The following is a 26830-nucleotide window of genomic DNA, read 5'->3' as shown; positions in this document are numbered from 1 at the left end:
CGGCAGTGCCACCTGGGAGAGCCACGGCCAGACTGTGAGTGCTTGGGGCAGGATCTTGGTGGGAACACAGTGTGGCTCCAAGGGTTCCTTGGGTGAGTGGCCTGAGGAGGCTGTGCATGCTGGGCATTGTGTCCTCTCCTGGGGTGCTGTTCTCTGCCCAGGGGGACAGGACTGAGCTGGTGTGAGGTGATGGCAATGCTCTGGCATGGGGCCAGAGGGTGGCTGCAGGACACTGCTGGGGACACTGCTGTGGACACTGCAGGACACTGTGACAGGTGTCTCTGGGGCAGGCAGGGCTGTGAGCAATGCCAAAGCCCAGGAGCAGTGGCAGCAGAGCCCATAGGGAGCACCAGCCAGGTGGGGAGCAGCCCCACATCCCCCAGGCGTGGGGGTCCCTGGCACCCCTGGGTTCCCCTTGCTTGGTTTGCTCTGTGCTCTGCACCCTCAGCTTGTGATGGTCCCTGAGCTCTGGGCTTGCTGTGGGCAGAGTGGGCACGAGGATGCAGAGGCTCCAAGCACTCAAAGAGTCCAGATTTGGCCTCCCAAAGGGAGCAGATAGAAAACCCAGTGAGCATCCAAAGCATGTTGGGGGTTTGTCCTTCACAGCCTGCCAGCCCAGTGGGATCCCGAGGGGTGGGAGTGGTGCAGGGGCTGCTGTGGGTGCCCTGTCCTGCTGTGCCAGCACCCAGAAATAAAACACAGCTTCTCCAAAGAGCTCAGAGTGTTGGCATCTCAGGAGCCTCACAGCACTCAGGGACTGCCTCACTGCAGCTGCTGCTGTGAGCTGTCAGGGGAAAAGCCATGGAGGCTTTTAGCCAAGCTGATCCTTTTACCCCATTTTGGGCCAAAAAGAGTCTTTGTGGCCTTCTGGGGCTGCTCTAGAAGGAGGCCCCTGGTTCTCTGCAGGATGGATTCTGGAGAGCTCTCTCAACATCAAGGCTCTGGCAATGGTGCAGGGATGTGAAGGAGATTTGGGGGTGAGGATGGAGGTCAGACATCCACCCGTGGGGCAGCTGTTACTCTGGGATGAGGATTCAGGTCCTGCCCAGCCCAGTCACAGCCCCTTTGTACTGCAGGGAAGCCCTTCCTCAGCCCTCCTCCTCCTCCCACAGCAAAGGCCACCAGTATCAGCTGAGACACAGCCACAGTCCAGGCAGGACAGGGACAGGGACAGGAGCTCAGGGGAATTTGCATGTTCCCTGGAAGTGACATCAGGAGGGAGGGTGAGACAAAACTTGCTTTTAGATTTGGGAAGGAAGACCTGGGAGCAAATAGTCCCTGTCCCCATGGGACACAAAGGTTCAGAGGGCCCAAACACCACGGGGGGAGTAGCAGCCCCAGTTCCCTGCCCCCCAGCAGTCATCAGCTGCCTCCTTTCCTTCCCTGCAGCTGCTGCACTTCTCTCTGGTTGTTTTTTTTAATGTATGTGACACATGTTTGGTTCGAAGCTCTTAATTGCCTCTTGGGATGCGTTTCATTTATTCATTAAGAGAGAAATTGGAGTTGTTGGGTTTGCTTTATTTCACTTTTTTTTTCCTTCTTTTTTTTTTTTATTTTTTTTTTTTCCCCTTCTCTATCTTGTAAGGAAAGGGTGAGGAAAAAAATCTCTAGATATGCCTCCAGCATGTGTGTGCCCCCCAGTGTCTCTCCCCTGTGCCCCAGCCTCTCTCCTCAATGCCTTCCAGCCTCTGCTGTTGCTCCTGACCAGGAGAGTGGTGATCCCTCTCCACCTGGGATGTGAGAGTACAAGAGCCCTGGAGATGCCTTTGCTTGTGTTTCTCAAGGGTCAGGCCAAGGCTGTGTGCATGGAATGTGCTCCTGTGCCATGGGATACCCTGGGAGGGAATGATGGCACTTCCCAGTCTGGAGACTAGAGGATGGATGTTAAGGGTTGGTGTCTGTTGCCCTGGGCCATGTTTTGTCCAAGCAAAGTGCTGCAGATGCATCTTCTGGCTGAACCCAAAGCAAGGGTCACACACATTCTGCCCTGGGGAGAAACCCCCTGGCACACTGGAGTGGATAAATGGAGATTCACTGGGATAAGCAGCAATCCAGACAGGCAATGGATTTGGGTTGTGTGGAGATAAAAGAGGAAACTGGACAGAGGCAGTTAGAGATGGATGATGGAGGATGGATGGATGGATGGATGGATGGATGGATGGATGGATGGATGGATGGATGGATGGATGGATGGATGAATGGGTGGATGGATTTGCTCTAAAGAGCTGCCTGAATCCAGAGAGCTGAGGTGGTAGATGCTGTGGTGGGAAGATGGAGCAGAGCCAGACCCACAAGGTCCACAGGGGGCAGGTGGATCCCAACCCCACACACCCCTCAGGGCTCCTTCCCAAGAAGCTTTGGTGCCAGGAATCCTCCCCCAGGACCCCACCCCAAACACAATTCTGATACCAGGGTTTGCTGTGCCTTGTTTTTAGGGTTTGATGTTTTATTCTTCCTCCTCCTCAGCTCTCATCAGCATGAACATTCCTACTAAGAACAGGTGGGCAGGAAGCCTACAGGAATTTTCTGTCCCTTGTGAGAGGCACTCTCCCTCCCTGCATCCTCTTTGCTCAGTGTCCCAGTGCCCAGAGCAGGAACAGCCGTGGATTTTAGGGGCAGATCTCCTCCTGAGGGGCTCCCTGCATTTACTAATTCTGTGCTGCTGCCCTGGGCTGAACCCCCTGAAGGCTTGTCCCCTGGGAAGGACCCTAGGACACTCCCCCTGCATTCCTCCATCCACCAGTCCCTGAGGTGCACAAATCCAGTCTCTGTCTTCCTGCAGAGCTGTGCCAAACATTCAGGTGGTTCCCAAAACCCTGGTTATGGGGGATCTCATGCAGCAGCAGATGTGGGGGTTGTTTTTCTGTAGATTCTGGGTAGTTCTCCCCAGCCCAGCAGTGCCATGTGTCTGGGAGGAGAATGAGCTGCCAGGGGCTGGCAGTGTGGGGCTGGGACTGGCAGGGAATGGCTTCCAGCATGGAATCCCAGCTCTGGGAAAGGGCAGCCCTGCTTCTGGGGGCTCAGCACAGAGCCTGCCCAGGAGCAGGTGAGCAGCTTGCCCAGCAGCAGATGCCAAAATGGAACAGATCCCCCCACCCCCAGTCTGGCTTCCCCCAGTCCTGGATCCACATCCCTGTGGCCCAGGCACCCTGCAGCACCTGGCCCACGCTCCCAGGGATGCTCCCCCCTTCCCAAAGCCCCTGTCCTGCTTCCAGACAGCTGCTGCAGCCCAGGGAACCTTCTTCCCTCCTCCTCCTCCTCCCACTCCCCACGTCTGGAGGGAGAGCTCAGCTGATCTGTCTGTGCCAGAGACAAGCACAGGGAAATGGGGATGGCTGGTGCTGCTCCCAGCCAGGCTGCCTGCCAGGGAGGCTTTGCCTTTATCTCCCGAGCCAGGCACCCTGGGAACGGGCCCAGGGCCTGCCTGGGGCAGGGGGAGGTGCTGCTGGACCCCTGGGCTGGCTCCAGAGGGGTTGTTTTCCTTCCACTGCCAACACTGCAGCACTCACACAAGAAGGGATTTGCAATGCAGAGAAAAACCTCCCACCCGCCACGCGGCAGCGTGTGGGCAGGGAGCAGAGCTGGGAGCAGCTGTGCTCCTCTCCTGGGCTCCTGCTCCTGCCCATCCTTGCCTCTGGCACCCTCCCTCTTCCAGCTGGGACCATGGGCACCCTCTGGGCACCCTGCCCTGGACAGAGGCCGTGCAGGTGATGCTCTGCTCCCCTCCTTCCAGCGCTGCATTCCCCCAGCCCTCTGAGCAGGGACAGGGTGGCTGGCACAGCTGGCATGGCTGACATCACTGAGTGCCTCTCCTGGAGTCCTAGGCATGGAGAGCACCATGGGGAGGCAGTGCAGGTGTAGGACAGGGAGAGTTTGGGGTCTGTGATCAGTGGTCCCCGAGGTGTCGCAGATATCCCACATCCAAAGGCAGGACATGGCTCTGGGCCCCCTCAGGTGCTGCTGGGACAGTGAGGGTGGCTGGTGGAGGTTGGTTTTGGAGGGACAGTGTATTTCTGGTTCTGACTGGACCAGGAATTCCACACAGGATGGGCAGGAATTCCCATGGCTGGGTGGGAGAGGGCACCATCCCCAGATTTGGAAACCAGTGTCTGTCATACCCTTTCCTGGGAAGGCCACCACAATCTGCTCCCTGCAGAACCTGCAGTGTCACCCATGGGGAGAAGAACCCCACTGCCAGGCCCAGAGCAGCTGTTTGTGCCCTCCTCAGCCCCTCTATGGGGCAGGAAAGGTTTGGGTGGTCCCAAGGTCCCCCCTTACCTGAGGCTGGGATGAGGGACATCACAGTGCTCAGGCTGCTGATCCTGGGAAAAGTGGCTGTGGTGGCTTCCACTGCTTCCCCCCGAGCTGAGGGTGGATCTGGGGTGATCTGTAGGGAACACCATGGAATTTCTGGGCTCTGGGTGTCCTGACCCCAGCAGGACATTCATCCCTTCTTCAGCACTGAGCAGGATCTCCCCATCTCCTCCTTCCCCCCACACCCCACTGAGCACGAGCTTGAGCCCCACCCTGGCAGTGGAGGATGCACTGCTCCTCCTGAGCTGTCACCTGTGCTGTCACCTGGCTGAGCCAGAGTGGGAGCTGTGAGGGACCTGTGTGGGAGCACTGGGGTCTCAGCTGCTGCAGGATGCCTTTCCATGGAACCCAGGGAGGTAAAGGGGCTTTGGCTGCTCTCCTGGTTTGCCAGCAGCTGCTGGGCTGCTTTTGTCCCTCTGTCTGGATGTACAAGGCAGGGACTGGAACTAGATAAGCTTTAAGTTCCCTCCCAACCAAAAATATTCTATGATTCTACACAGATAACTCTGCTCCCTCCTCAGGGGTAGGGTGACAGGAATTTCTCCAGCTTCCAAAAGGAGACAAAAGCACCCCCTGAGCCGTGGGGGGCTGGGACCCCCGGGGCTGCACGGCAGGGCTGTGTTTTCTTGCCCAGAGCACAACTGTCAATGGCAAAGTCTGGGCACAGGCTTCAGTGCTGAGAAACACTGTGGGCTGGGACATTTTGGAGAAGATTTTTAGCTGCAGCAAAGAAATTTGGCAGCTTGGAAGCAATCTAATCATCCTCCTCCCATATGCTTGGTGCTATTTAAAAGGGAGCATGTACCCGATTCCTTCCGACCAGCACGCTGACATTTCCACAGTGCGTTTGGAAATAAATTTGGCATCCGCTGTCAGAATCTCAGATTGAGCCCAGTGTGGCTAATTTGGGCTCTGAGTGCCTCTGCAGAGCACCTTTCCCTGCTCACAGATCCCCCAGGAGCCACGGCAGGGGCTGCTGCCCACGGGCACCTCCAGGCTTTGGGGACTGGAGCACACAAGAGACTGGGGGCCTGGCTGCTGGTTCAAGCAGCCCCTAAAGCTGAGGAGGCTTTAGGGTGGTGCCTGTGCCTGGCTCTCCTGCGCCACAGCCCAGCCTGGAGGCACAGGGAGCTGTGAATGCTTGGGCTCATCCCGAGCCAGGGCTCTGTCCAGCTCTGGGCTCTCCAGAGCTCTCTCTGAAACCTCTCCTGCCTCCTCCTGCCCAACACCGGGGTTGGCAGCTGTGCAGGGGCACTTGGGGGGCATTTAAGGTCCCCCCAGCTCCCCTCACACAGCTAGAGGGCCAGGGGAAGCCCGAGGGAGTGAGAGCAGTGCGGGGGTGGCAGCGCTGCCCCAGCTGTGTGGGTGCTCCGGGCTCAGCTCCAGCTGCCCACCCGGGAAAGGGGCACCAAAGGGGGGCTGCTCCTGCTTGCCCTTGGGGACAGGTGTGTCACAGCCCGCAGCTGTGACAGCCGGAGGTGGCTCCTGTCCCCATCCATAGGTGTGACATTCAGGGGTGGCTCCTGTCCCCACCCCGCAGGTGTGACATTCAGGGGTGGCTCCAGGTGTGCAGGATGTTTGGGGGGCTGTGTCTGGTGTCCTTGTCCGCCTGTCCCGTGGGTTGGCTCGGGGTAGATGGGCTGTCCCTGGAGGTGACAGCAGGTGCCACATGTCTGAGCAGGAGCTGTCCCCTCCCCTCATCCACAATCCCAGCTCTTCTCAGCCCCCTGGAGCCCGAGGGGACGCAGGGCTGTGAGCACACCCACCCAGGGGACAGCCTTCCTCCCTTCCTCTTCCTCCCGTGGGTGTCCCCCATGCTGGGTGGCAGAGGAGAGCAGGTTGGAGCCATATGTGGGATTAATGGGGAATCCTGTCTGGGAGCCTCCCTGTCCCTGCCCTGCCACTGTCCTCAGCGCCGCTGGAGCGGGGTCAGACCCAGTGAGCCGTGAGCTGAGCCAGAGCCACGCCCAGGGACTGGGCTGAATTCTGGAGATGGGAATCAGGCAGCCAGCCAGGCAGGGACAGTGTCTTCAGGGGCAGCAGGGCTGGAGCTTTGCCGTCCAGGAGCTTTCCTGGGATCTCATTAGCTGTTCAATTAACAGCCTCTCCTGGCCGGGGCACTGTGCCTGCCCTCACTGCTCACCTGCAGCCCTGCAGCAGCAGGGCCTGGCCTTGGGGACAGGGGACACGGGATAGCAGAGGGTCCTGGGCTGTGAGCACAGCCAAGGAAACACGTTAAGGTAGGAAAAGAACAGATCCCTCTGCACCCAGGCAGGGGGTGGGAGTTGATTCCTCCTGTGCCCAGGCTGAGCACTGGGGTGCAGAGACAGGCTGGGGACATGCTGGGGACAGGCTGGGGACATGCTGGGGACATGCTGCTCCCCTGTTCAGTGCCTGGCAGCCCCTGGGATGGGCGATGTGCAGGATGGGAGCAGCACTTCTGCCCTTGATAAGATCTGTGAGTGGGGCAGTCCTGTCCTTGAGGAAGCCCCCCTGGAATGGCTCCTCCTTGGATGGGATGTGCTGTGTCCAGCAGTGGCCTGACCCCATCCCACAGCCCAGGAGCACCTCAGCAGGGGCCAGCACCCCCCACCACCACACCTGTGCAAAGAATCCCAGCAGGTGCTGGAAAGGCTCCTCCAGGGCGGGGGCTGCAGGGACACCTTCCACTATCCCAAACTGCTCCAAGCCCCATCCAGCCTGGCCTTGGACACTTCCAGGGATCCAGGGTCTGCCACAGCTGCTCTGGGCAACCTGTGCCAGGGCCTGCCCACCCTCACAGGGAGGAATTCCCTCCCAATATCCCATGCATCCCTGCCCTCTGGCAGGGGGAAGCCATTCCCTTGTCCTGTCCTTGCAGCCCCTTTGTTCCCAGCCCCTCTCCAGCTCTCCTGGAGCCCACTCAGGCACTGGGAGGTCCTCTGAGCTCTCCCTGGATCCTTTTCTTCCCAGTCTGAACATCCTCAGCTCTCCAGCCTGGCTCCATAGTGAGGGACTCCGAGTAAGTTGGCTCTGGGAATGAGGTGGTGAAGCCCTTCATGTGCAGCCAAGAACAACATTGTGGGTCCAGCTGATCCCCGTGGATGGATCAGGCTCTGGTACCTCCTTTTCCCATGCCCCTACAGCCTTTGCAGTGGCCTTGGAAGAGCTCCCCAGGCAGGTCTGTGGCCTCACACCAGCTCTGCAGGGATGTGCTGAGCAGGGCTGGGTGCCCTGGGCAGGACAGGAGCTGTGCCCAGCTGGTGGAGCCCTGGCACAGGGTGCCCAGAGCAGCTGTGGCTGCCCCTGGATCCCTGGAAGCACTCATGGCCAGTTTGGACAGGGCTTGGAGCATCCTGGTCTGGTGGAAGGTGTCCCTGCTCAAGGCAGGGGGTGGAACAAGATGGTTTTAAAGATCCCTTCCCACCCAAACCATTGTGGGATCCTGTGGGGCTGTTCCCAGTGTGGGGCACAGCTCTGAGTCTGGGCTCACAGGGCCTGAGGAGAGCCCGGGCACACAGACAGACCTTCCACCACCCCAAGATCTGCCAGGGTTCAGTGAAGGGTGACACCTGCCCTTTTTGTTGTCAGTGTTGTTCTCTTGAGCTGTGAACTGTGTGCTGTGCCCAGGCACTGGGATGCTCCCATTTCCCTGGCTGCTCTTGGGGAGTACACTGGCATCAAAGCAGAGGGGAGGGCAGAATCCAGGGTGGGCACACACCCAGGGGGGAAGGCCTGGCTGACCTGGGTTATTTAATAGGCCTGGGAAGAAGTGAGTGGCAGATGTGGTTTCCATGACAACCAACAGCTGGCTGGGCAGGAGTTCCAGTGCCAGCAGCACCCATTTCCCTCCTCCCAGGAACTGGGTAATTATGGATGCACTGGGAAATGTGCACTGGGAAATGTGCATAGTGCTCGTGTTTGAAACCCTTTGGAGATAAGTGGATATGGGGATAATCATCCCAAAGGCTGATCTGCTGGAGCTCCTGCCTCTGGCAGTGTGTGGCCATGGCCCCCCTGTGCTGGGGAGATAGATGGGGATGGAGGAGGAAGAGAGGAGAAGGAGAAGGAGAAGGAGAAGGAGAAGGAGAAGGAGAAGGAGAAGGAGAAGGAGAAGGAGAAGGAGAAGGAGAAGGAGAAGGAGAAGGAGAAGGAGAAGGAGAAGGAGAAGGAGAAGGAGAAGGAGGAGGAAGAGGAGGAAGAGGAGGAAGAGGAGGAAGAGGAGAAGGAAGAGATGCCAGCACCAGCACACACAAATTCTGTGGTTTGTGCTGTGATGTTGCAAACTGAGGGATCAGGAGCATGCACCAGGCTCAGAGCCAGGTAAACAGCTGGGAATCCTAGGTAAATCCTAAAATGGCTTGGGTTGGAAAAGATCTTAAAGCTCATCCAGTCCCACCTCCCATGGCAGGGACACCTTCCACTGTCCCAGGTTGCTCCAAACCCCAATGTCCAGCCTGGCCTTGGACACTTCCAAGGATCCAGAGGCAGCCACAGCCTCTCTGGGCACCCTGTGCCTCACCACCTTCACAGGGAGCAATTCCCTCCCAAAATCCCATCTGACCCTGCCTTCTGGCCATGGGAAGCCATTCCTCCCTGTCCTGTCATTCCAAGCCCTTGTCCAAAATCCCTCTCCAGCTCTTCTGGAGCCCCTGTAGGCACTGGGAGGGGCTCTGAGCTCTCCTTGGATCCCTCCCTTCTTCAAGCTGAACGCCCCAAACCATCCTCAGGAGCACCATCTGCTGATGGAGCTGTGCTCCATGACTTCCTTGCCCTTGGAGCCCAGTCTGGGGGATTCCTTGCCCTGGGAATGCTCCCTGAGCTCTGCTGTGCTCTGGGGGCAGCTGGCACAGCCCCAGCCCCGCTGGCACTGGGGGAAGGGGCTCATCAGCGAGGGAGGAGCACTCAGGGACGGCCTCTGCACACCCTGCTATTGCTATAATAAGTCTCAGTCATGTGTCTGGAAGGGCTGAAGGGAAAATCTATTTTTCTGCTGCTTCCCAGCTCTGTGTGACAGGGGCTCAGCGGGCACGGGCCATGCAGAGCCAGTGCCGGCTTTTCCTGGTGTTTGTGTGGGTTTGCACATGGCAACGGCAGACAGAAAAACCTTTTTTTTTTTTTTTTTTTTTTTTAAGAAGAAAAGGCAAATGTGTTTGTGAAAAGCAGCTCGAATTTGCAGGGAAGAGCCAGGAGAGGGGCAGGAACACAGACAGGGATGGGAGCACACTCCGTTCTGGCACTGCTGTGGTTTCTGCTCGTTTCTGCCACACAGCCCAGCCTGGGGGGGTGTGCTCAAGGACACCCAAAAACAGCCTGGGCTGTTCCTCATGGCCAAGGAGAAGCAGGTCAGCCTCAGGCTGGAATTCTGCAGGGAATTTCTGTGCTAGAAAGCATTTGGGTTTTCAATGCCTCAGTCCTCAGGTTGTGCTAGGGAAGGTTTAGATTGGATATCAGGGAAAAAATTCTTCATGGAAAGGCATTGGCACAGGCTGCCCACAGCAGTGGTAGAGTCACCATCCTGGAAGTATTCATAAACACCTGGATGTGGCACCTGGGGACGAGGGGGAGTAGTGGCCTTGGCAGGGCTGCCTTAAGGGTTGAATTCAATGATCTCAGAGGGCTTCTGCAACCTCAGCAATTCCATCCTTTGGGAAGCTGTGGTGACAGAGAGAATGGACAGGTCAGGCTCTGCCAGGGCACCTGGAGCTCTGTGCTGAGCCAGCAGGGGCAGCACCTCAGATGTGTGGTCACTGCTGGTCACCACTGGTCACTGCTGGGGGCTGTGGGGACAGTGCCACAGTGTCAGGGCCACCAGGCTGCTCCTTGCTGCTGCCCTGGAGCCCCAGGCAGGCTCTGGCAGCCTCCCTGCTCCTGCCCACCAGGCTGCACCAGCCTGCTGCTCCCTGGGGAAGCTGTTCCCAGCTCGGGACCATCACGTCCCTCCCACGACTGCTGCATGCGTCACTTTTTTTCCCCTTCCTCACACAACTGCCCTTTAGATATTTATACAGTGTTATCCTGTTCCCCCTCCAGCACTGGCTTTCTAGGCCATACAAATTAAATTCTCCCAGCCTGTGCCCATAACTCATCCTCCCCAGCCCTGCCTCCCCCCAGTGCAGGTTCAGGCTTTTCCTTTCCGTGCCTCATGTCTCTCTCCCTGTAAGAGCCTCCCTGGGAATTGTAGAGCACGCTCCTACCATGGCATAAAAATAGGATTAGGAGCTGTTTTGTCCAGTGAAGGATTGTTCTGGGGTCCCACCTGCAAACCTTTCTGTGCCTGTCCCCACAGGGATGCTTCCAGCTCTCGGTGTTTGCTGCCATGCCCAGCTCAGTGCCCACCTCCTGCAGCAGCTCCTGGGGCACTGGGGGGGTCTGTGGGACACCCCACAGCTCTGTCCCTGTCACTAACCCTCAAGGGCTGAGCCCAGGCAGTGCTGCATGACCATCTGGACAGGGAGACATCACTGCCTGCTCCACATGTGGCTCCAGTGCCCCACACCATTCCTGGGGTGGCCCCTGCCCCATACCAGGCCCCACCTCAGAACAGCCCCCGAGCCTGGCTATGACTCTTGTGCCCTCCAAGTGCACCCTGATCCCTAGATATGAGTCACAAAACCCCTCTGCCCCACATCTGTGGGTGGTGGTGTCCCTTAAACCCTCATCTGTGGGCCCCTGCACCCCTCACTCCCACACCTATAGAGCCCAATGCCTCCCTGGCTCTTCTCTGTGTGTCGTTGTTCCCCCTTAACCTCACATCTATGGGTCTAAACACCCCCCAGATCCAGTCTGTGGCACCAACTGACTCCTATCTGTGATGTTCAAATCCCTGTCTAAGGATCCAAACACTCCTCAACTCCCCACTTATGGATCCCAATACTCCCTGACCCCATCTATGAACACAAACAACTCCCCAGACCCCATTTATGGGGCCCAACCACCCATTTATGTGTCTGAACACCCCCTGTATCCCCCCTTAGGGTCCCCAATCCATGCCATACTTATGAGTCAGGGTCACCCAGGCTGTGTGGTCCCACAGGTGACACCCTGCTACTGGATGGTGTTGGGGTGTCACAGCTTCTGTAGGGACTTCACCTCCTTGTTGACATCCTGTCACTTCTCTGAGGCAGAGCTGAGAGACACAGGGAGGGAAGATGTGGGGCTGGCTGTGGAGTCTGTCCTTTGTGGCTGGGGGGCCTTGGTGTGGACCCAGGGGAAATTTGGGGCATCCTGAAGCCACAGCTCTGGACAGTTTGCTTGGAAACACGTGGAGAAGAGAAGAGCTTGTAGGAGACAGGACTGCAAGAGGCCAGCTGTGCCCTTGTCCAGACCATGGTCCCTCCCTGGAATGGCAGGGATTCAATCCCTGCTCTCCCAGCTCCAGCCCCAGCCCACGCTGCCAGTTTGGGCTGTGGCAGGAGGGAAGGCACAGGAGCATCCCCCAGCTCTGTGGTGGCACAGAGGGCACAGAGCCCCAGTGAGTGCTCCCCAGGTGCCATTCACACAGCAGCCATGGTCCACCTGATTCCTATTTTCCAGGAAAAATAGAGTCCATCTCCAGTTGCTGCTGCTGTTTTCCACTGGCTGCAGAGCTGAGTGCCCTGTTCTCACAGGGTGCCCACAGCAGAGCTGGCAGAGTTCCCTGCCTGGCACAGATTCCAGTCCCACCACTGCTGTGGTGACCAGAGTGACCTCTTGGGAGAAATTTGGGTGTTCTCATCAGCCAAAAAGGTTTCTGTAATTGTTGCATCCATAATTCCTGGGGTTTGTCCCTGTGTTCTGCCAGGCTGTGAGTTCATCCAGATCTGCTCCTGGGGAGCAGGGAGCTGTCTGGGAGCTTGGGTGGTGCTATGGAGAAGGGGATGAGCTGGGGCTTTGCAGCCACTGTGTCCCTGCCCCTCCTTCTGAAGGATTCTGTTCTTCTCCCATGATGTCTCCTTGTTTTTTGCTGCCCCTTCCCTCTGGGTGTGAGCTCAGGTGTCTCTTGGCTGTTGCCTGCAGGCTGTCCAGGGTCTGCAGAGAGTTATGGGGGATCACTCCATCCTTTAGTACCCTTCATCCTTTCCTCACTGGGGTAGGAGTGAGGAGAATCACCCCATCCTTTGGGATCCCTTCGTGCTCCTTTCACCCCCACAGCTCACCAGGCCCCTCTGTGAGCAGGATCCCCAGCCCCTGGAAGTGTGGGGCTGGATTGGATCACACAGGCAGGACAGCCACAGGCAAGGGGAGGACCTGTGGTCCAGCCAGTGCTGTGGGGCCTGAGGAGTCCCAGTGCCAGGTTCTGGGGACTAGGGCTTGTTCCAGGGGTCCCCCCAGCTCCCAGCAGGCAGGGAGGGCTCAGCAACACTCAGCCCCATCACACCCCCAGTCCCAGGGCTTGGACAAGGCTCAGGGTGCCCATGTCCAGCACCCAGCACCTGCCCAGCCTGGCAGTGGCAGCCCTGGGCTCACCACCAGCCTGGAGGAAGGGCTTGGTGTCCCCAAACCAGCAGTGAGCACCCTGCAGTGCCCTGGGCTCCCACACATTCCCATTCCCCCATCCCACCTTGTCCTGGGCTCCCACACCATTCCCATTCCCCTATCCCACCTTATCATCCCTCCCCATCCCTTTCCCTGCCCATCAGGGGTCTCTAGTGTTCAGTACCCTGAAATATCCCCATGTCACTGTCTCTCATCCTTGGCATGTCCATGTGTTCCACCTGGGAAGGGTGAGGATAAAGAGCCTCCCCTGAGGATGAGGAGAGGATTGCAGAGGCTGGGTTAACCCTGCAGCTCCTCGTGCAGCCTCCCTTGGAGCCAGATTGGGCTGGGCTGAGCTGCCCAAACTGGTGGGGACACGAGGGACACACACAGAGCAGCTCGCAGAGCTTGGACAGTTTATCAAGGTGGTGGAGGCAATAAAGTGCTAACTATCTGAGATGCTCCAAAGTGTCCTTGTCACAACAGTCTCATGTCCCAGAGCCTGCCTGGCTTGCATTCCCTAAATTCACTCTCCAGGCAGCTGCTCCGTGGATCCACAGCCTCGTGCTGTGTGTTCAGCCATGGGCTGATGGATCCAATGGAACATGTGAATTTGGGGCTGTGTTTGGCAGTGGAGGGTTGGGCTGAGCTCAGTGGCAGTGCAGGAGAGCAGTGATAGGACCCCAGGGCAGGAGCTGGCAGGACACCAAGGCCAGCCTGCACCCATGGGTGCCTCAGCCTGATCCTCGGGTCCCCTCCCAAGCAGGATGTGGCTCTGGGTGGCTCTGGGGACAGGCTTTGTGCTGTGCTTTGTGGTCCAGCCCCACCTCACTCCTCTGCCTGTTGGGCTCCTTGCAGCTCTCGTGCTTCCAGCCTCATTTTCCTTGAAGGAGAAATCTCTGAAGGATTTGCCCTCTTTGAGTCTGACAGAGACTCTGCAGGGACTTGGAATATCTCTGTCTTCCTGTGGCTCTGGCAGGGCTTCGATGTCTCTGTTAATTCCCTCCATGGTGCCTGGGAGGTTCCTGGCTGCTGGAGACAGAAGGGTTACCCCCTTAGTGGCCATGTAAGCCTTTGGGAAGCCTTTGGAGTTGGGGACATTAATCCTAAAATGCAAAACCTGCATGGACAAGGCTGGCTGGAAAAGGAGAGCATTGAACTGCTGGGAAGGCAGTGGGGCTGGGGGAGCCCAAGGACAGCAAGGGGGTAGGATATGTTTTCAGACTCCCTGATTCTGATCCCAGTGTAGGATTTCACTTGGCAGTGAGGCTCCTGGGTGATCCCTGCCATGCCAGACCTGAGTCCCTCTGGATTTCCAGGTTGTGGTTCAGATTTCTTTCCCCGGCGCTTGTGCAGACTCTGGGGATAAGAGCACAATGAAATCTTGTTTCCCATGCTCTGGCAAAGCCATCAGTAACAACGGGGAAAGCACGGTGTGAGGGCAAGGAGCAGGAGCCTGCAGACCTGGATTCCCAGCTAAACAGTGCTCAGGCTGGCAGGGCACAGCAGGCTTGGGTTCTGTGGGGAAGCCTGGAAAAGCACAGGGTCGGAGCTTCTGTCTGTCCAGAATACCCCCAGTGGGACAGTGGCTCTCCATCCCTTTGGCAGCACAGTTTCACCATCCAGGGCTTTTTTTGGACATAAAGCATCACTCCCAGGAGTGAGGAGCTGGAGCACATCACTCCACACACACGGGAAGAGGGATTTTCTGCAGGGCTGGTGTGGGATAACAAGCAGTCCCTGGGCCTCCTCCCAGCAGGGACAGTGTCCATAGGTGCCTGTGCCTGTCCCCTCACTCTGGTGGCACCACAGCATCCCATCCCAGGCCATGGGGTTTTCCAGATGTCTGGAGAAGGCTCCTCTGCCCAGGAGGGACATCACCCTGCACACCCTGGGCAGGAAGGACACTGCCAGGGCAGGGCCAAGCTGGGCTCAGGGGACAGGATGGATTTCAGTAGGGAATGGGGACTAGGAGGGGGCCAAAGGCTGACTATGAAAAACCTCAGAGAAGTCACAGACATGTCCCAGGAGCAGACTCCTCCAGAGGTATGTGAGAGTCTGCCCCATCCACCAGATGATAGGAGAGGAGCTGGGGGTGACTGTGGAGCTGAGCTGGGCAGCTCCATCATCCCCCACACAGATCAACCTCTCTGTGCTCCCAGGACATGGGGAAGGGGCTGCCAGGCTGGGCTGGAGCTGGGGCACAGGCACAGCAGCCTGAGCTGACTCCTGGACATGCTGGGAGTGCTGGCAGGGACAGCTGGAGTGCTAGTCAGAGAAATCTTTTCGTTGTCAGAGACAGGAACTGCCCTGCACTAAGGCAAATTAAATTTTACAGGCATCTAAAAATTTAATTTGAATATAATCTCCTTCGCCAGAGCCACAAGTCCCTGATAAATATTTTATTTTCCTCCAAGTAAAGAGGCTTTGGGATAATTAAAGCAAACAATGAGTCCTCCTCTCTGTGAGCAGGGGCAAGGCCGTGGCTTGTTCCTGATGTTCCAAGGCAGGAGATGCTCCCTGCACTCTGTGTGCTGTACGGAGCTGTCTGGGAACAGCTCCCAGGGAAACAAGAGAGTTCTGCTGCTTGCAGCAGCATTAGGAGAAGAACAAGTGGAAGGCAGGTCAGGGAGTCACTGCCTTCCCTTTGAGGATCCATTTTACCATCAAGGGAAGAAGTCACTGCTTTCTCAGCCACGCTCTGCATCCTTCATTGGTGCTGTTTGCTGTTTGTCTGCCCAGTGGGACATTTAAAAAAGGTTCTTTTCCAAGCTCACTGCTGGTGGGAAATGCACCAGCAACTAGAGATGCCATAGGTGGCACTTCAGACAAGGAAAGCTCTTCCCACCTGGCTGAGGAAGGGAAGAGTTTTCTGTGCACTCACAGCCAGGGTTCCTTGCCAGGTAAATGAGCAGCAATAGCTGCAGGAAGATGGATGGGGGAGAAGCAAGTGTTCCAAAGGATCCGTGTTCCTGGCCTTGGCAGAACTGGGCTCAGTGCAATGGTGTTGTCAGAGAGTGGCTGCACTGAGCGGAAAAATGAGTCTGGCAGGAAACACCATCAGGAGCCAGGCTGGGAGAGCTGGGAGCATTCACCTGGAGGAGAGCAGCATCCAGGGAACCCCAGAGCCACTCCCAGTCCTAAATGGGCTCCAGAAGAGCTGGAGAGGGACGTGGGACTTGGGAACTGGGATGGAGGGACAGAATGCAGGGAATGGCTTCTCCTGCCAGAGAGCAGGGCTGGATGGGATATTGGGAGGGAGTTGTTCCCTGAGAGGGTGCTGAGGCCCTGGCACAGGGTACCCAGAGCAGCTGTGGCTGCCCCTGCATCCCTGGAAGTGTCCTAGGCCAGGCTGGATGGGGCTTGGAGCAGTTTGGAATAGGGGAAGGTGTCCCTGTCCACAGCATGGGGTGTGACTGGATGAGCTTTAAGGCCTCTTCCACAAATCATTCCACAATTCTGTGATTCTATGAAAGTCTTCCACTCATCCAGGTGTCTGGCTGTGCCAGAGGAGGTCAGAGCAGGATGGCAGGGATGGATGGATGGATGGATGGATGGATGGATGGATGGATGGATGGATGGATGGATGGCAGGGGTGGATGGATGGATGGATGGATGGATGGATGGATGGATGGATGGATGGATGGATGGATGGATGGCAGGGGTGGATGGATGGATGGATGGATGGATGGATGGATGGATGGATGGATGGATGGATGGATGGATGTGTGATGGTTGAATGGATAGATGATGGATGGAGGGGTGGATGGATGGCAGGGGTGAATGGATGGATGGATGGATGGATGGATGGATGGATGGATGGATGGATGGATGATGGATGGAGGGATGGATGGATGGATGGATGGATGGATGGATGGATGATGGATGGAGGGATGGATGGATGGATGATGGATGGATGGATGATGGATGGATGGACAGGTGAGTGTCAGGGATGGCCAGATGGCCTCCACTCCCATCTCCCCCTGCATCAACCAATCTCAGGACATGGAGTACAGGCCCAGCCCCCTGCAGACCCTGCAGGCAAACCAGGCAACAAGCCCCCAGCTTCCTCCAGACCTTCCTTTCTTCCCACCTGCCCTTCTGAGCACCCCTCCCATGACATCCCCAGAGTTGTCACAGCTCCCAGTCCCCATGGCGGGGCTGGTGATGGGGACAGAGTCCTGGGACTGTCCCCCAGGGCAGGGCTGAGGGTGGCACAGCCCAGTCTGTGGTATGCAAAGACAGCTCTGTGATGGGGCTTTCTCTTTCAACTTTTTTTTTAGCACTCTGGGATCCTGCTTGCAGAAACAGCCATAAAGAAGTTAAAACGCAATGTGCTGGCTCAGAGGAGCCGTTCAATATCCTTATTAAAGATCCGCAGTGCTGGAGCTGGAGCAGTTGCTGGTGCTCTGAGAACACCTTTCATCTCTGGCTTCCAGGCACTTCACACGCGCTAATGAATTAAACTCCAGAGCAGAGCCGCACACCGATTATTCATCTGGGCCACAATGCGGCCATTAAATCAAAATAATCAGCTGGTTAATTCTGTCTCTTCTCCGGCCTGGGGATTGTCTCCAAGCTGATTTCAATTCTTTCCCATTCATCCACTGCTAATGGTCCCCAGCTCTCCTGTGCAGGGGAGGGGAGCAGGAGCTGGCGGCAGGTTTGGCGCTTCGGGTCTGGGCAGGAGCATTGTCTGAGCTCTGCTCTGCTCCAGCCAAGCATCAAAGCTCAGCTCCTCACACTGGCTCAGCAGAGCTCTCAGCAGGTGAATCATTTCATGTGAGTCCTGGGAGTGTCCTGTGCAGAGCCAGGAGTTGGACTCAATGACCCTTGTGGGTCCCTTCCAGCTCAGAAGTTTCTGTGAGTTTGTGATTCTATGATTCTTCCCTCTTGCATTGGAGCAGATTCCTTGGGGTAGTGCTGAGAGGGACAGAGGGATTTGGTTTGGTTTGGTTTGGTTTGGTTTGGTTTGGTTTGGTTTGGTTTGGTTTGGTTTGGTTTGGTTTGGTTCGGTTTGATGGGCCAGACAGAAGGTCCTTGTCCCAACTCCAGAGCTCCAGGAGGGTGATAGTAGTTCTGGGAGGAAGGAGATGAAGGCTGAACACAGTGGGGACATGACTGGGCAGCTCTTACCAAAAAATCTCACAGAATCATGGAGTCATTAGGAATCATTAGGATTGTAAAAGCCCTCTAAGATCATTGAGTCTAACTATCACCCAGCACTGCCAAGCCCACCACTGACCCATATCCTGGGCGCCACATCCACACATCTGTTAAATCCCCCCAGGGATGGTGACTCCACTCCACCCTGGACAACCCATTCCACTGCCTGGCCCCTCTTTCCATGAGGAATCTCCCCAGCTCCCACAAAGAATCCATGTCTTGGTTAGTTGTCACTGCTGCAGCTGAGGGTGACAATAATAAGTGGAGAACTGTCCCAGCAATGCTGAGGTGTCCCCTGCCCCATGTCCATGTTCAGCCAGTGGGGAGAAACTGGGAGAGCCAGGGAGTGATGGCAGCGGGCACTGATGGCACCTGGTGCCAAGGCCACAGGGCATCAGTGCCAGCCCCAAGGGCTGTGCCACCCTGGGAAATGGGGAAGTGCAGATGGCTGGTGCCTGTCCAGGCCCCTGTTTCTGGCACACATCAGGATATGCTGGAAGCTGGGATGGATGAGCCACAGCTGGGAGGCTGCTGGCTGGAGGTCCTTCCTGGCTGGCATGTGTTGATGGGGAATGTGAATATCAGGGATAGATATCCCTGTGCAACCAGGGACTGGTGGATTTGCTCCAGGGAGAGCAGAGCAGCACGGGTCACGTGCCAAAGGCACCAGTGAAGGGATGAGAGCACAGCAGAGCTCTGACACCCTGGGCCAGACTCAGGCTGTGCCCTCAGGGGCAGTGCTGGACACCTGAGGGAAGATGTCCCTGCACCTGGCAGGGTGTTGGAATGAGATGAGCCTTAATGTCCCTTCCAACCCAAACCATTCTGGGATTCTGTGACACATGAATGTGCTCTGTGGTGGCCTCAAGGTGTCCATGGAGACATGAGAGGTGTCCCTGCTCCATCCCCTGTGGCAGCACCTCTGTGGGGTCAGGGTGTGACCCAAAAGCAGCAATGGCAGCTGTAGGACGCATTTTCCCTGTCCCAGGAGGATTACCAGCTCAGCCTGGCAGTGGGGTGGCAGGATCAGCCCTCTGCAGCCAGGGATGCCTTCTCACAGCCAGACAGACCCTGAGCTCCCACCCTCAGAGCCACTGGGGTGACTCCTGGGGACACTGGGGTCCTTCCCATCCCTTCCTGAGCAATCCTCCCTTTCTGCTGGTTTCCATGGCAAGTCTTTTGGGCAGTAATTACAAGGAGGAGGATGCTGAAGCCAGTGCTGTGTTCATTTGTACCAAGGATGCTGTCCTTGCACTGGCCCTAACTGTAGCAATGAGCAGCCAACAAAATAAATCTCCAGCTGGAGCCTGAGTCTGGGGACTTGGAAGGGAGAAAATTAGAAGCAGAAGATCCCAGGAGCTGTCTGGCTTGCAGGGATGTGGGATACAGAAGTGCTTTGCCTGGCTGTCCCTGTGACCTGGAGGATGATTCCCGAGAGCAGTGCCAGGAAGGAGGGGCACGGGTTCCCATTGCCAAGCCAGCCAGGAGGCACATCCCAGAGGGATGCTGAGCTCCACCCCAGAAGCAGGAGGCAGGAGCAGCAGCCATGAGACACCAAGAGCCAGCAGCTCCTTTGGGATGGAGCAGCTGGATGTCCCTGGGCTGCCAGGCACATGGAGGGGGGTGTGACATCGCTGTCACCGGGCAGTGCGGGCTGGGGCTGGACACCTCTGCTCTGCCCCGAAGGATTTAGGGAATGCTGGGGAGAAGAGACCCCAGATTATATCTTGATTTTGCTTGGTCATTTCCAAGTCACTGACCAGAAACCAAAATGATTTCTATGCCTGAGCATAAAAAAGTGTTTGGGAGCCAGGAGCAGAGTGGGAGCAGAGGGTGAGTGCTTGTGGAAATAGCGTGAGATTAATTACAGGAGCCACACTACTAGTGTTGATAAATCCCTCCCGTCAGGAGTGTGCCCGTGGTCCTGTAACTATCTGCCATTCTCAAGCTGGGATGAATGAAGCAGCTAATTGTTCGCTGTGCTGAGAGCAATCCTCAGGGAGCAGCACATGCCATGGAATGAGTCAGCTCCGTGCTGGCAGGGCTGTTATCAAATATTAGAATATTTAGCTGGGCGATCTCTACCCGTGCTCGGCGGCGACGGAGAAGGGTGTTGTTTTCGTCAGCGTATAAAGAAAGAAAGAAAGAAAGACATCAGATACTGTTTGTTTCCTGATGAGTGGAGATCTGGCAAAAAGCAGGATCGTTTCACTCGTTAGTGCACTTGTGAAATGAGTCATGTGTGCTTCAGCACTGCTTCCAGAAACTTAATTGAAAGTTCTGGTGTCTGTTGTTGTACGGGGAGAACCATATGCTAGTGAAAGACAGGGCTTGTTTTTTATAGTCCAGAACGATTAGAACTGCATCAAAATCCCAACTGTCGTGGCAAGGTGTGGGGAGAGCAGGGATAAATCTGAGAGGTTCTGCTGGAAAGATATCAAAAACCTGAACACAACAACACAAGAGAGACTGTTTGTGAGAGCCCAGCTTTGCTGGGCTGTGTGGTGGTGGCGATGATCAGTGCCAAATGCTCTCTTCAGGGTGGTGGGACACTGCCCAGAGCAGCTGTGGCTGCCCCTGGATCCCTGGCAGTGCCCCAGGCCAGGTTGGATGGGACTTGGAGCAGCCTGGGACAGTGGAAGCTGTTCCTGCCCATGGCACAGGGTGGGACTGGATGGTAATGTCCTTCCAACCCCAGGCATTCCATGGCTCAGTGATTCAGGCAGCCCCTCCAAGAGGATGGGATGTGGGACACAGCCCTGTTTGCCAGGTGCTTTTGCTGCCAGCAGCCCAGGTGCTGGCCCATCTTTCATCATCCTGGTTAATCATCCCATGCCATCCCATTCATCCTTTTTTATTACTACTTGCAAAGATCTTTTGGCTGGAGAATGGAGTCAGTGAATAACAGGCTGGGAAACAAACAGCCCTGGTGCCGCCCGGCTCCGGCAGCCCCGGCTCAGCAGCGCTGGGAGCACTGCTCCAGGAGCTGCTGGAGAAGCTTTCTGCAGAGCACCTGGGTCCCTCTGTGATTATCTCATCCCAGGCTGCCTGCAGTTGCCCCACAGAGTCTTGCAAGCAGCCCCTGCACCTTGGTTCTGTGGGAGCAGCAGGAAATCCTGGCACTGCCTGTGTGCTGGGACATTGCAGCCCTGCCGTCACTGCAAGGAGGGCAGGGGGAATTGGTGCAGCCCCATCCCAGAAAGATCCAGCCCTCTCCCATCTCTGGGATGGCCACAGACACACAGCCTGCCAAGCATAAGGGTCACAAGGAGCTCATTTATCTGGCTGGGAAGGAGGCTCCTAGAGGGTTACTGAGGTTTGATTCCTGGAGTTTTTCCCTGAAAATGCTCAAGGACATGGGGCTTGGGGCAACCTGGCATCCTGCCCATGGCAGAGGGTTTAGAACATTATGAACTTTAAGGTCTGTGGTTCAATGATTTATTTGGGATTTCAGCCTAGAGACTTCCAATAGCTCCACCACTGTGACCATGACCCCAGCATATCCCACATCTCTCCCATGTCTCCTCCACCCACTGTTCCATGTTTATTCCCTTCCTCCTTCAAGTCACCTTCAGCAAAGCTCTGACACAGGTGAAGGATCTCAGGTCTCTGCTGAAACCCCAAAACAGCAGAGCACACCCCACACACTCCCAGAGGGCTTCCCAGGTAGGATGTAGAGCAGGAGAGGCTGCAGGACCTATCTGCAGGATGTGGTAGGAGAAAGAGTCTTTGCAAGGCCCCACGGGATATCCAGAAGCAGGAACAGCCCTGGCAGCAGTGGTGACCTGCAGGAGCTCAGCCTTCCCCTAATTCTGCATTTCCCTATTTATCCATAAGCTCTATATTGCCTGTATCAGAGATTAATCCATGTGGCATTACAATTTATGACATATAACTTGAACACAGGCTCCCTATGGTGAGAGATTCCTTCTTTCTTCTTACTTCTTTCTCTTTCTTTTCCTCCTTTGCAATGTTCATCCAACCCAAAATCCTCACTTCCCACAAAGAGCCAAGGCACTTGCAGGGCTTTCATTGAAAAATTATCCAAGAACTTAATACAATGAGTGAGACTGGGGAAACCTGGCCAAAGGGTTTCAACTTCCACAGAGGGTGATAAAACAGAATCCACTGCTTCTTTCAGCAGGCACAGATGATGAGACATCCTCAGGATATGAACCCCATGGAAAGACAAATGGATGCTCAGCACTTCTTTTATTTTGGGAGGATGTTTCTGACCCTCAGAGACTGTTTTACCTGGTCCTGAGGTCATTTTAGGAACATAGACCCATCACCTTAACAAGTCCTTCTGAGATCTTATGGGAACTGAAAGGCTGCTGGTATTTCTGGAGCTGGAATGGGACACCCAGCTAGGAAGGAAAAACTTGGGGGATTCTATGAGTTTTTTTCCTCAGGCAGAGGAGTAAAATGTGAGCTCTGAAGGAGGGACTCTGGATCCCTGTGCTCTGTGAAGGTGGGGAGCCTCAGGACCTCCTGGGATGGGCTTGGCAGGTTGTGATGACCAGAGTAGAAGAGAGAGTAACAAAAGCCAGGGCTGGCCCCAAGGGACAGGGCTGTGACCCTGCAGGCTGCTCTCAAGGCAGGAGAGGTTCTGCTGGCTCTGAAAGCCCCAGGTACAGCCCCCAGGTACAGCTTTGGGAGCCATTGACTCCCTCACTCTGCTCCTTTCATCCCATCCCTGTCACCTGCAGTGGCCACCCCTGGCAGGGCGCTGGTTGCCATGCTGTCCCCAGGCTGTCAGAGCTCCTCACAAATCCATCATTCTCATAAATCAAGCTTTTCCTCTTCCCATGCTGGCATAGCAAAGCTGGGAGAACTTGTCTGCTGTCCCTGCCTCTGTGAGAGCAGTGGGGGCACCAGCAGGCCCTGAGCTGGGTGAGGAAAGCAGGGCTGTAATGACCTGATGGGTCTTTGATTCTAAATGTATATGTATAAATATTACATATCACTGCCATGATCCTGCTATCACATCCTGAGCCATGGCAGCACTCTGGGAGCTCAGAAGAGACTGCCTGACCACCTGCCAGTTTGGAGATCTTCCCCTGGGCCAGCTCTGAGCTGCTGCTGACCCAACAGATTGCAGGGGTTTAGGGAGCTTAGAGGGGCATGGGCTGGAGATCAGGAAATCTTCCCCCAGAGGTGCTGGCAGTGCCCAGGCTGCCCAGGGAATGGGCACGGCCCCGAGGCTGCCAGAGCTGCAGGAGTGTATGGACAGCACTGCCAGGGATGCTCAGGGTGGGGTTATGGGGTGTCTGTGCAGGAGCAGAGATTGGACTGGATGATCCTGTGGGTCCAGCTCAGGTTATTCTGTGATTGTATGATTCAGTTCTGAGTTCCTCTGGAAGCACAGAGAGGAGTGGGGCCTCTTCAGGAGAGGTGCCAGTGACATCTGGCAGCTCTGGAGGTTCCAAATGCTGCCAGGACTCCTTTGGAGGGAGTTCTGTCCAGTAGGAGCCATCAGTGCCCTCCTGAGGAGCACAGATCTGATCAGGAGAGGCTGAGGGAGCTGGGGGGCTCAGCCTGGGGAAAAGGAGGCTCAGTGGGCACCTTCTTGCTCTCCACAATTCCCTGTGACAGGAAGGTGCAGCCAGGTCTCTGCAGCCAGGTCTCTGCTCCCAGGGAACAAGGGGTGGGATGAGAGGAAACAGCCCCAAGCTGTGCTAGGGGAGGTTTAGGTTGGATATTATGGAAAATTTCTTCATGGAAAGGGTGGTCAGGCACTGGAAGGTGCTGCCCAGTGCACTGAGCAATCTTTTTGCCCATGGTCCAGGACTCTTTCCCTCACTACTTGGTTCATACTTATATCTTACAGTGGCTAGAAGGGGGAAATGAGCCCAAGTGCATCAGGAAACTGCTGAGGGGAGAGTGGGGAAGGCTGTAGATGATAATTTCCTTTGCTGGTTACCACTTGTGCATTTCCCCCAGAGCTTCAAGACAATGTTCTTGTCCTTCATGTCTTTGTGGTGAAACACTGTGAGAAATCACAAGCTCCAGCATCTACTTGCTCTCACTAAACCTTCCCTGTAGTAGCTGATGCACAGAGCCCAGGGCAAAGGTTTATTGGCCATTTGCTGCAGGATCTATGGCCACAGTGATCTCTGGGTCTTGCTGACATGATTGCTTGGTGGATTTGTGGAGGAGAGCTAAAAAGGAGAAGTCCCTGGGAGAAATCACCTGGAATGAAATTCCTGCCTATAGGCAGTAAGGCAAAACTGCATTTTTGGAGCAGGTGAAGCAGGGATTGATGAGGAATTGTGTAAGGTAACGTTACTCAGTGATCAGCAGTGATTGATCCCACTCACCCCATTGATCCCAGTGTTGTCCAGATTCAAAAACACCAAGTCCCTTCAGCAGGGTGTGTGTGTGCTGAGAACCCAGCCTGGGACCCCTGACAGGCTCTGTGCCTGCCTTCAGCCCCCAGAAGGCTGGGACAGAGCGTGGGACACGGTGCCATGGTGTGGGCTGGCTCTGGGGACACCTGGGCCCTGGCCAGCTGCAAGCACAAGCCAAAGGGCTCTTCTCACAGCAGGGGCTCTCTGTGGCTCATCACAGAGTTATGGAACTGCAGGGAGCCCAAGGAACTGCAGAGACCCCAGCACAGCTGCCATTAGCTGGGGCTCCTAAGAGAGGCCAAGCCAGAGCCCGAGCAACACTCCAGCACCTCCATGCTCCCTGCAGGGAGGGTGGCCATGGTGGGCAGGGACACTGAGAGCACTCACAGGCTGCTCTGGGGACACCTGGGTGACTTGCTGCCTGCTTCTATCAGCACTGCCAAGTCCTGAGCAGTAGCATCTTGTGGGATTGAGTTCTGGGAGTTCTCCCCACAAACAGGATGGTGTAGGGCTCTGCCAGAGCTGCCCAAGTTCCATCCCTGGGTGTTTCTTTGGTTTGCTGCTGGCTCCTGCAGTGGTTTGAACCCTCAGCAGGTCTGGCACCAGGTGAAGGTGTTGTGGTATGAGCTGGAGGACCAGAGTGGTTATTTTTAGCTCAGTGGAGTTGCTGCTGTCACACCCCTGTGCCCCTGGCTGGCAGGGGAAGGAAGGCTCCACTCCAGGCTGGGCAGGAGCTGAGCTGGAGCCCACTCCTGGCCCTCAGGCCCCTGTGTCACACAGCACAGCTGGCTCCCACTGCAGCAGTGCCTTCTGCTCACTTGGGAAGGGACAGGGGGGGAACAACCAGGGTACACCTGTGCCAGCAGGGTGAGTCCCTGGGAACAGCCAAGGAGCCACTCCCTGGCTGGTCAGCACTGGGAATGAGGAGTGACTGCAGCTAAATGTGGGTTTCCTCCCATTTGTGAGAATAAACAGAAGTCCCTGAGCTCCCTGCTGCAAACTGTGCAAATGCAGACCTGGTGCATCGGGGCCTGTGGCTGGGAATGTCAGCAGATGTCCCTGGGCTGGTGCAGGGTGAGAAGCTGGGGTCCCTGCCTGCCCAGCTCTCAGCAGGCTGGGGAAGGTGACATTGAGCACGCTGTGGGCTGTGCAGCTGGCACAGGCACTGTGACATCCAGGCACTCAGCAGGGTCCAGGTCTGCAGGGCCGGGAGCCTCAGGAAGGAGCCTGCAGCATCCAGGGAGCTGCTGCCAGCCCTGGGGCCTCTGGAGGCTCCCAGGGCAGCTCTCTCCTTGTGGAATGAGTCTCCAGCCATGCCCTCCCTTCTGGCTGCTCCTGGCATGTGGCACATTCTGCCCTGCGGAGTCCTGACACTGGCTGGAACAAGAATACAGCCCAGGCCAGTGGAGACTGCTGGGGACCAAGGATGAAGTAGCCAGAGGGGAGCAGGAAGAGCCATGAGAACGTGTGAAGGTGAAGGAGAACTGGGTGGTGCACATCTGGAAGGGAGCCCTTAGGCTAAGGGAGCTTCATAGGTTCTTTTGGACCTGGTACTCCTAGGAATGAGGAAAAGCAGGGATTATGAGGAGAGGCCAGTTCTCAGGACCAGCTGAGTGGGACTGGAGAGGAATCACCAGCTGTGGGAGAACTTGTGGCCAAAACCTCAGCAGGGCAGTGGGTCTGAGGGGGCTGGAGGAGTTGTTCCCATTCCTGTGATCCCTCTGTGCCATGCAGGTGGGAACGAAGGTGGTGGGCTCAGGAAGGAATTCCTGGCAGTATGTGGTGGCACAGAGCAGTGCCCATGGCACCAGTGCTGAGCCCATGGCACTGCGAGATGACAGAGGTCCCAGGGCAAGAGTTGGGCTGAATGCTGCTCCAAGGGAGAGCAGGGGTGCAGGACTGGGGCAGGGCTGCAGAATCAATTCTGGGATGCAGGAGCAGTGTAGGGCTGCAGGATCAGTGCAGAGATGCAGGATCAATGTCAGAGTGCAGGAGCAGTGTCAGGGTGCAGGATCAGTGTCAGGGATGCAGGAGTAGTGCTGGGGTGCAGGAGCAGTGTCAGGGTGCAGGATCAGTGTCAGGGATGCAGGAGCAGTGTCAGGGTGCAGGATCAGTGTCAGGGTGCAGGATCAGTGCTGGGGTGCAGGAGCAGTGTCAGGGTGCAGGATCAGTGTCAGGGATGCAGGAGCAGTGTCAGGGTGCAGGATCAGTGTCAGGGATGCAGGAGCAGTGTCAGGGTGCAGGAGCAGTGTCAGGGTGCAGGAGCAGTGCAGTGCTGAGGGCACAGAGAGGGTTCCCCCTGCACTCTCCCATGGCAGGTCCTGCAGGTCCAGGAGAGGTTGGCAGCTCTGGGACAAGGTCCAGCCCTGGCAGAGGGGGGAGGGCAGAGCAGGACCTCACAGGATGCAGAGAGTGCCAGAGAGCTTTGCACATCTGTGGCCTGAGGAATGGCTGCTGAGGGACTGAGGGAAGCCCCGGGAACTCTGCCCCTCTCCTCAGTGCCAGGCAGCAGAGGAGGCTCTGTGCTGACCCATCCCTGCTGAGTGCCCTTCCCCTGCATACCA

The 26830-nt window shown here is 56.5% G+C and overlaps 1 protein-coding gene across 2 annotated transcripts in view; it reads left to right on the top strand.

The window, feature by feature from the left end:
• The window catches only part of DLGAP4 (DLG associated protein 4), a 134933-nt gene that overhangs the window by 21968 nt on the left and 86135 nt on the right, over positions 1-26830 (top strand). The window lies entirely within an intron of this gene.

The sequence above is a fragment of the Erithacus rubecula genome (assembly GCF_903797595.1).
Source record: "Erithacus rubecula genome assembly, chromosome: 18".
Taxonomy (NCBI): Eukaryota; Metazoa; Chordata; class Aves; order Passeriformes; family Muscicapidae; genus Erithacus; species Erithacus rubecula.
The sequence above is the reverse complement of the archived record's forward strand: the minus strand, read 5'-3'. Positions and strand labels throughout refer to the sequence as shown.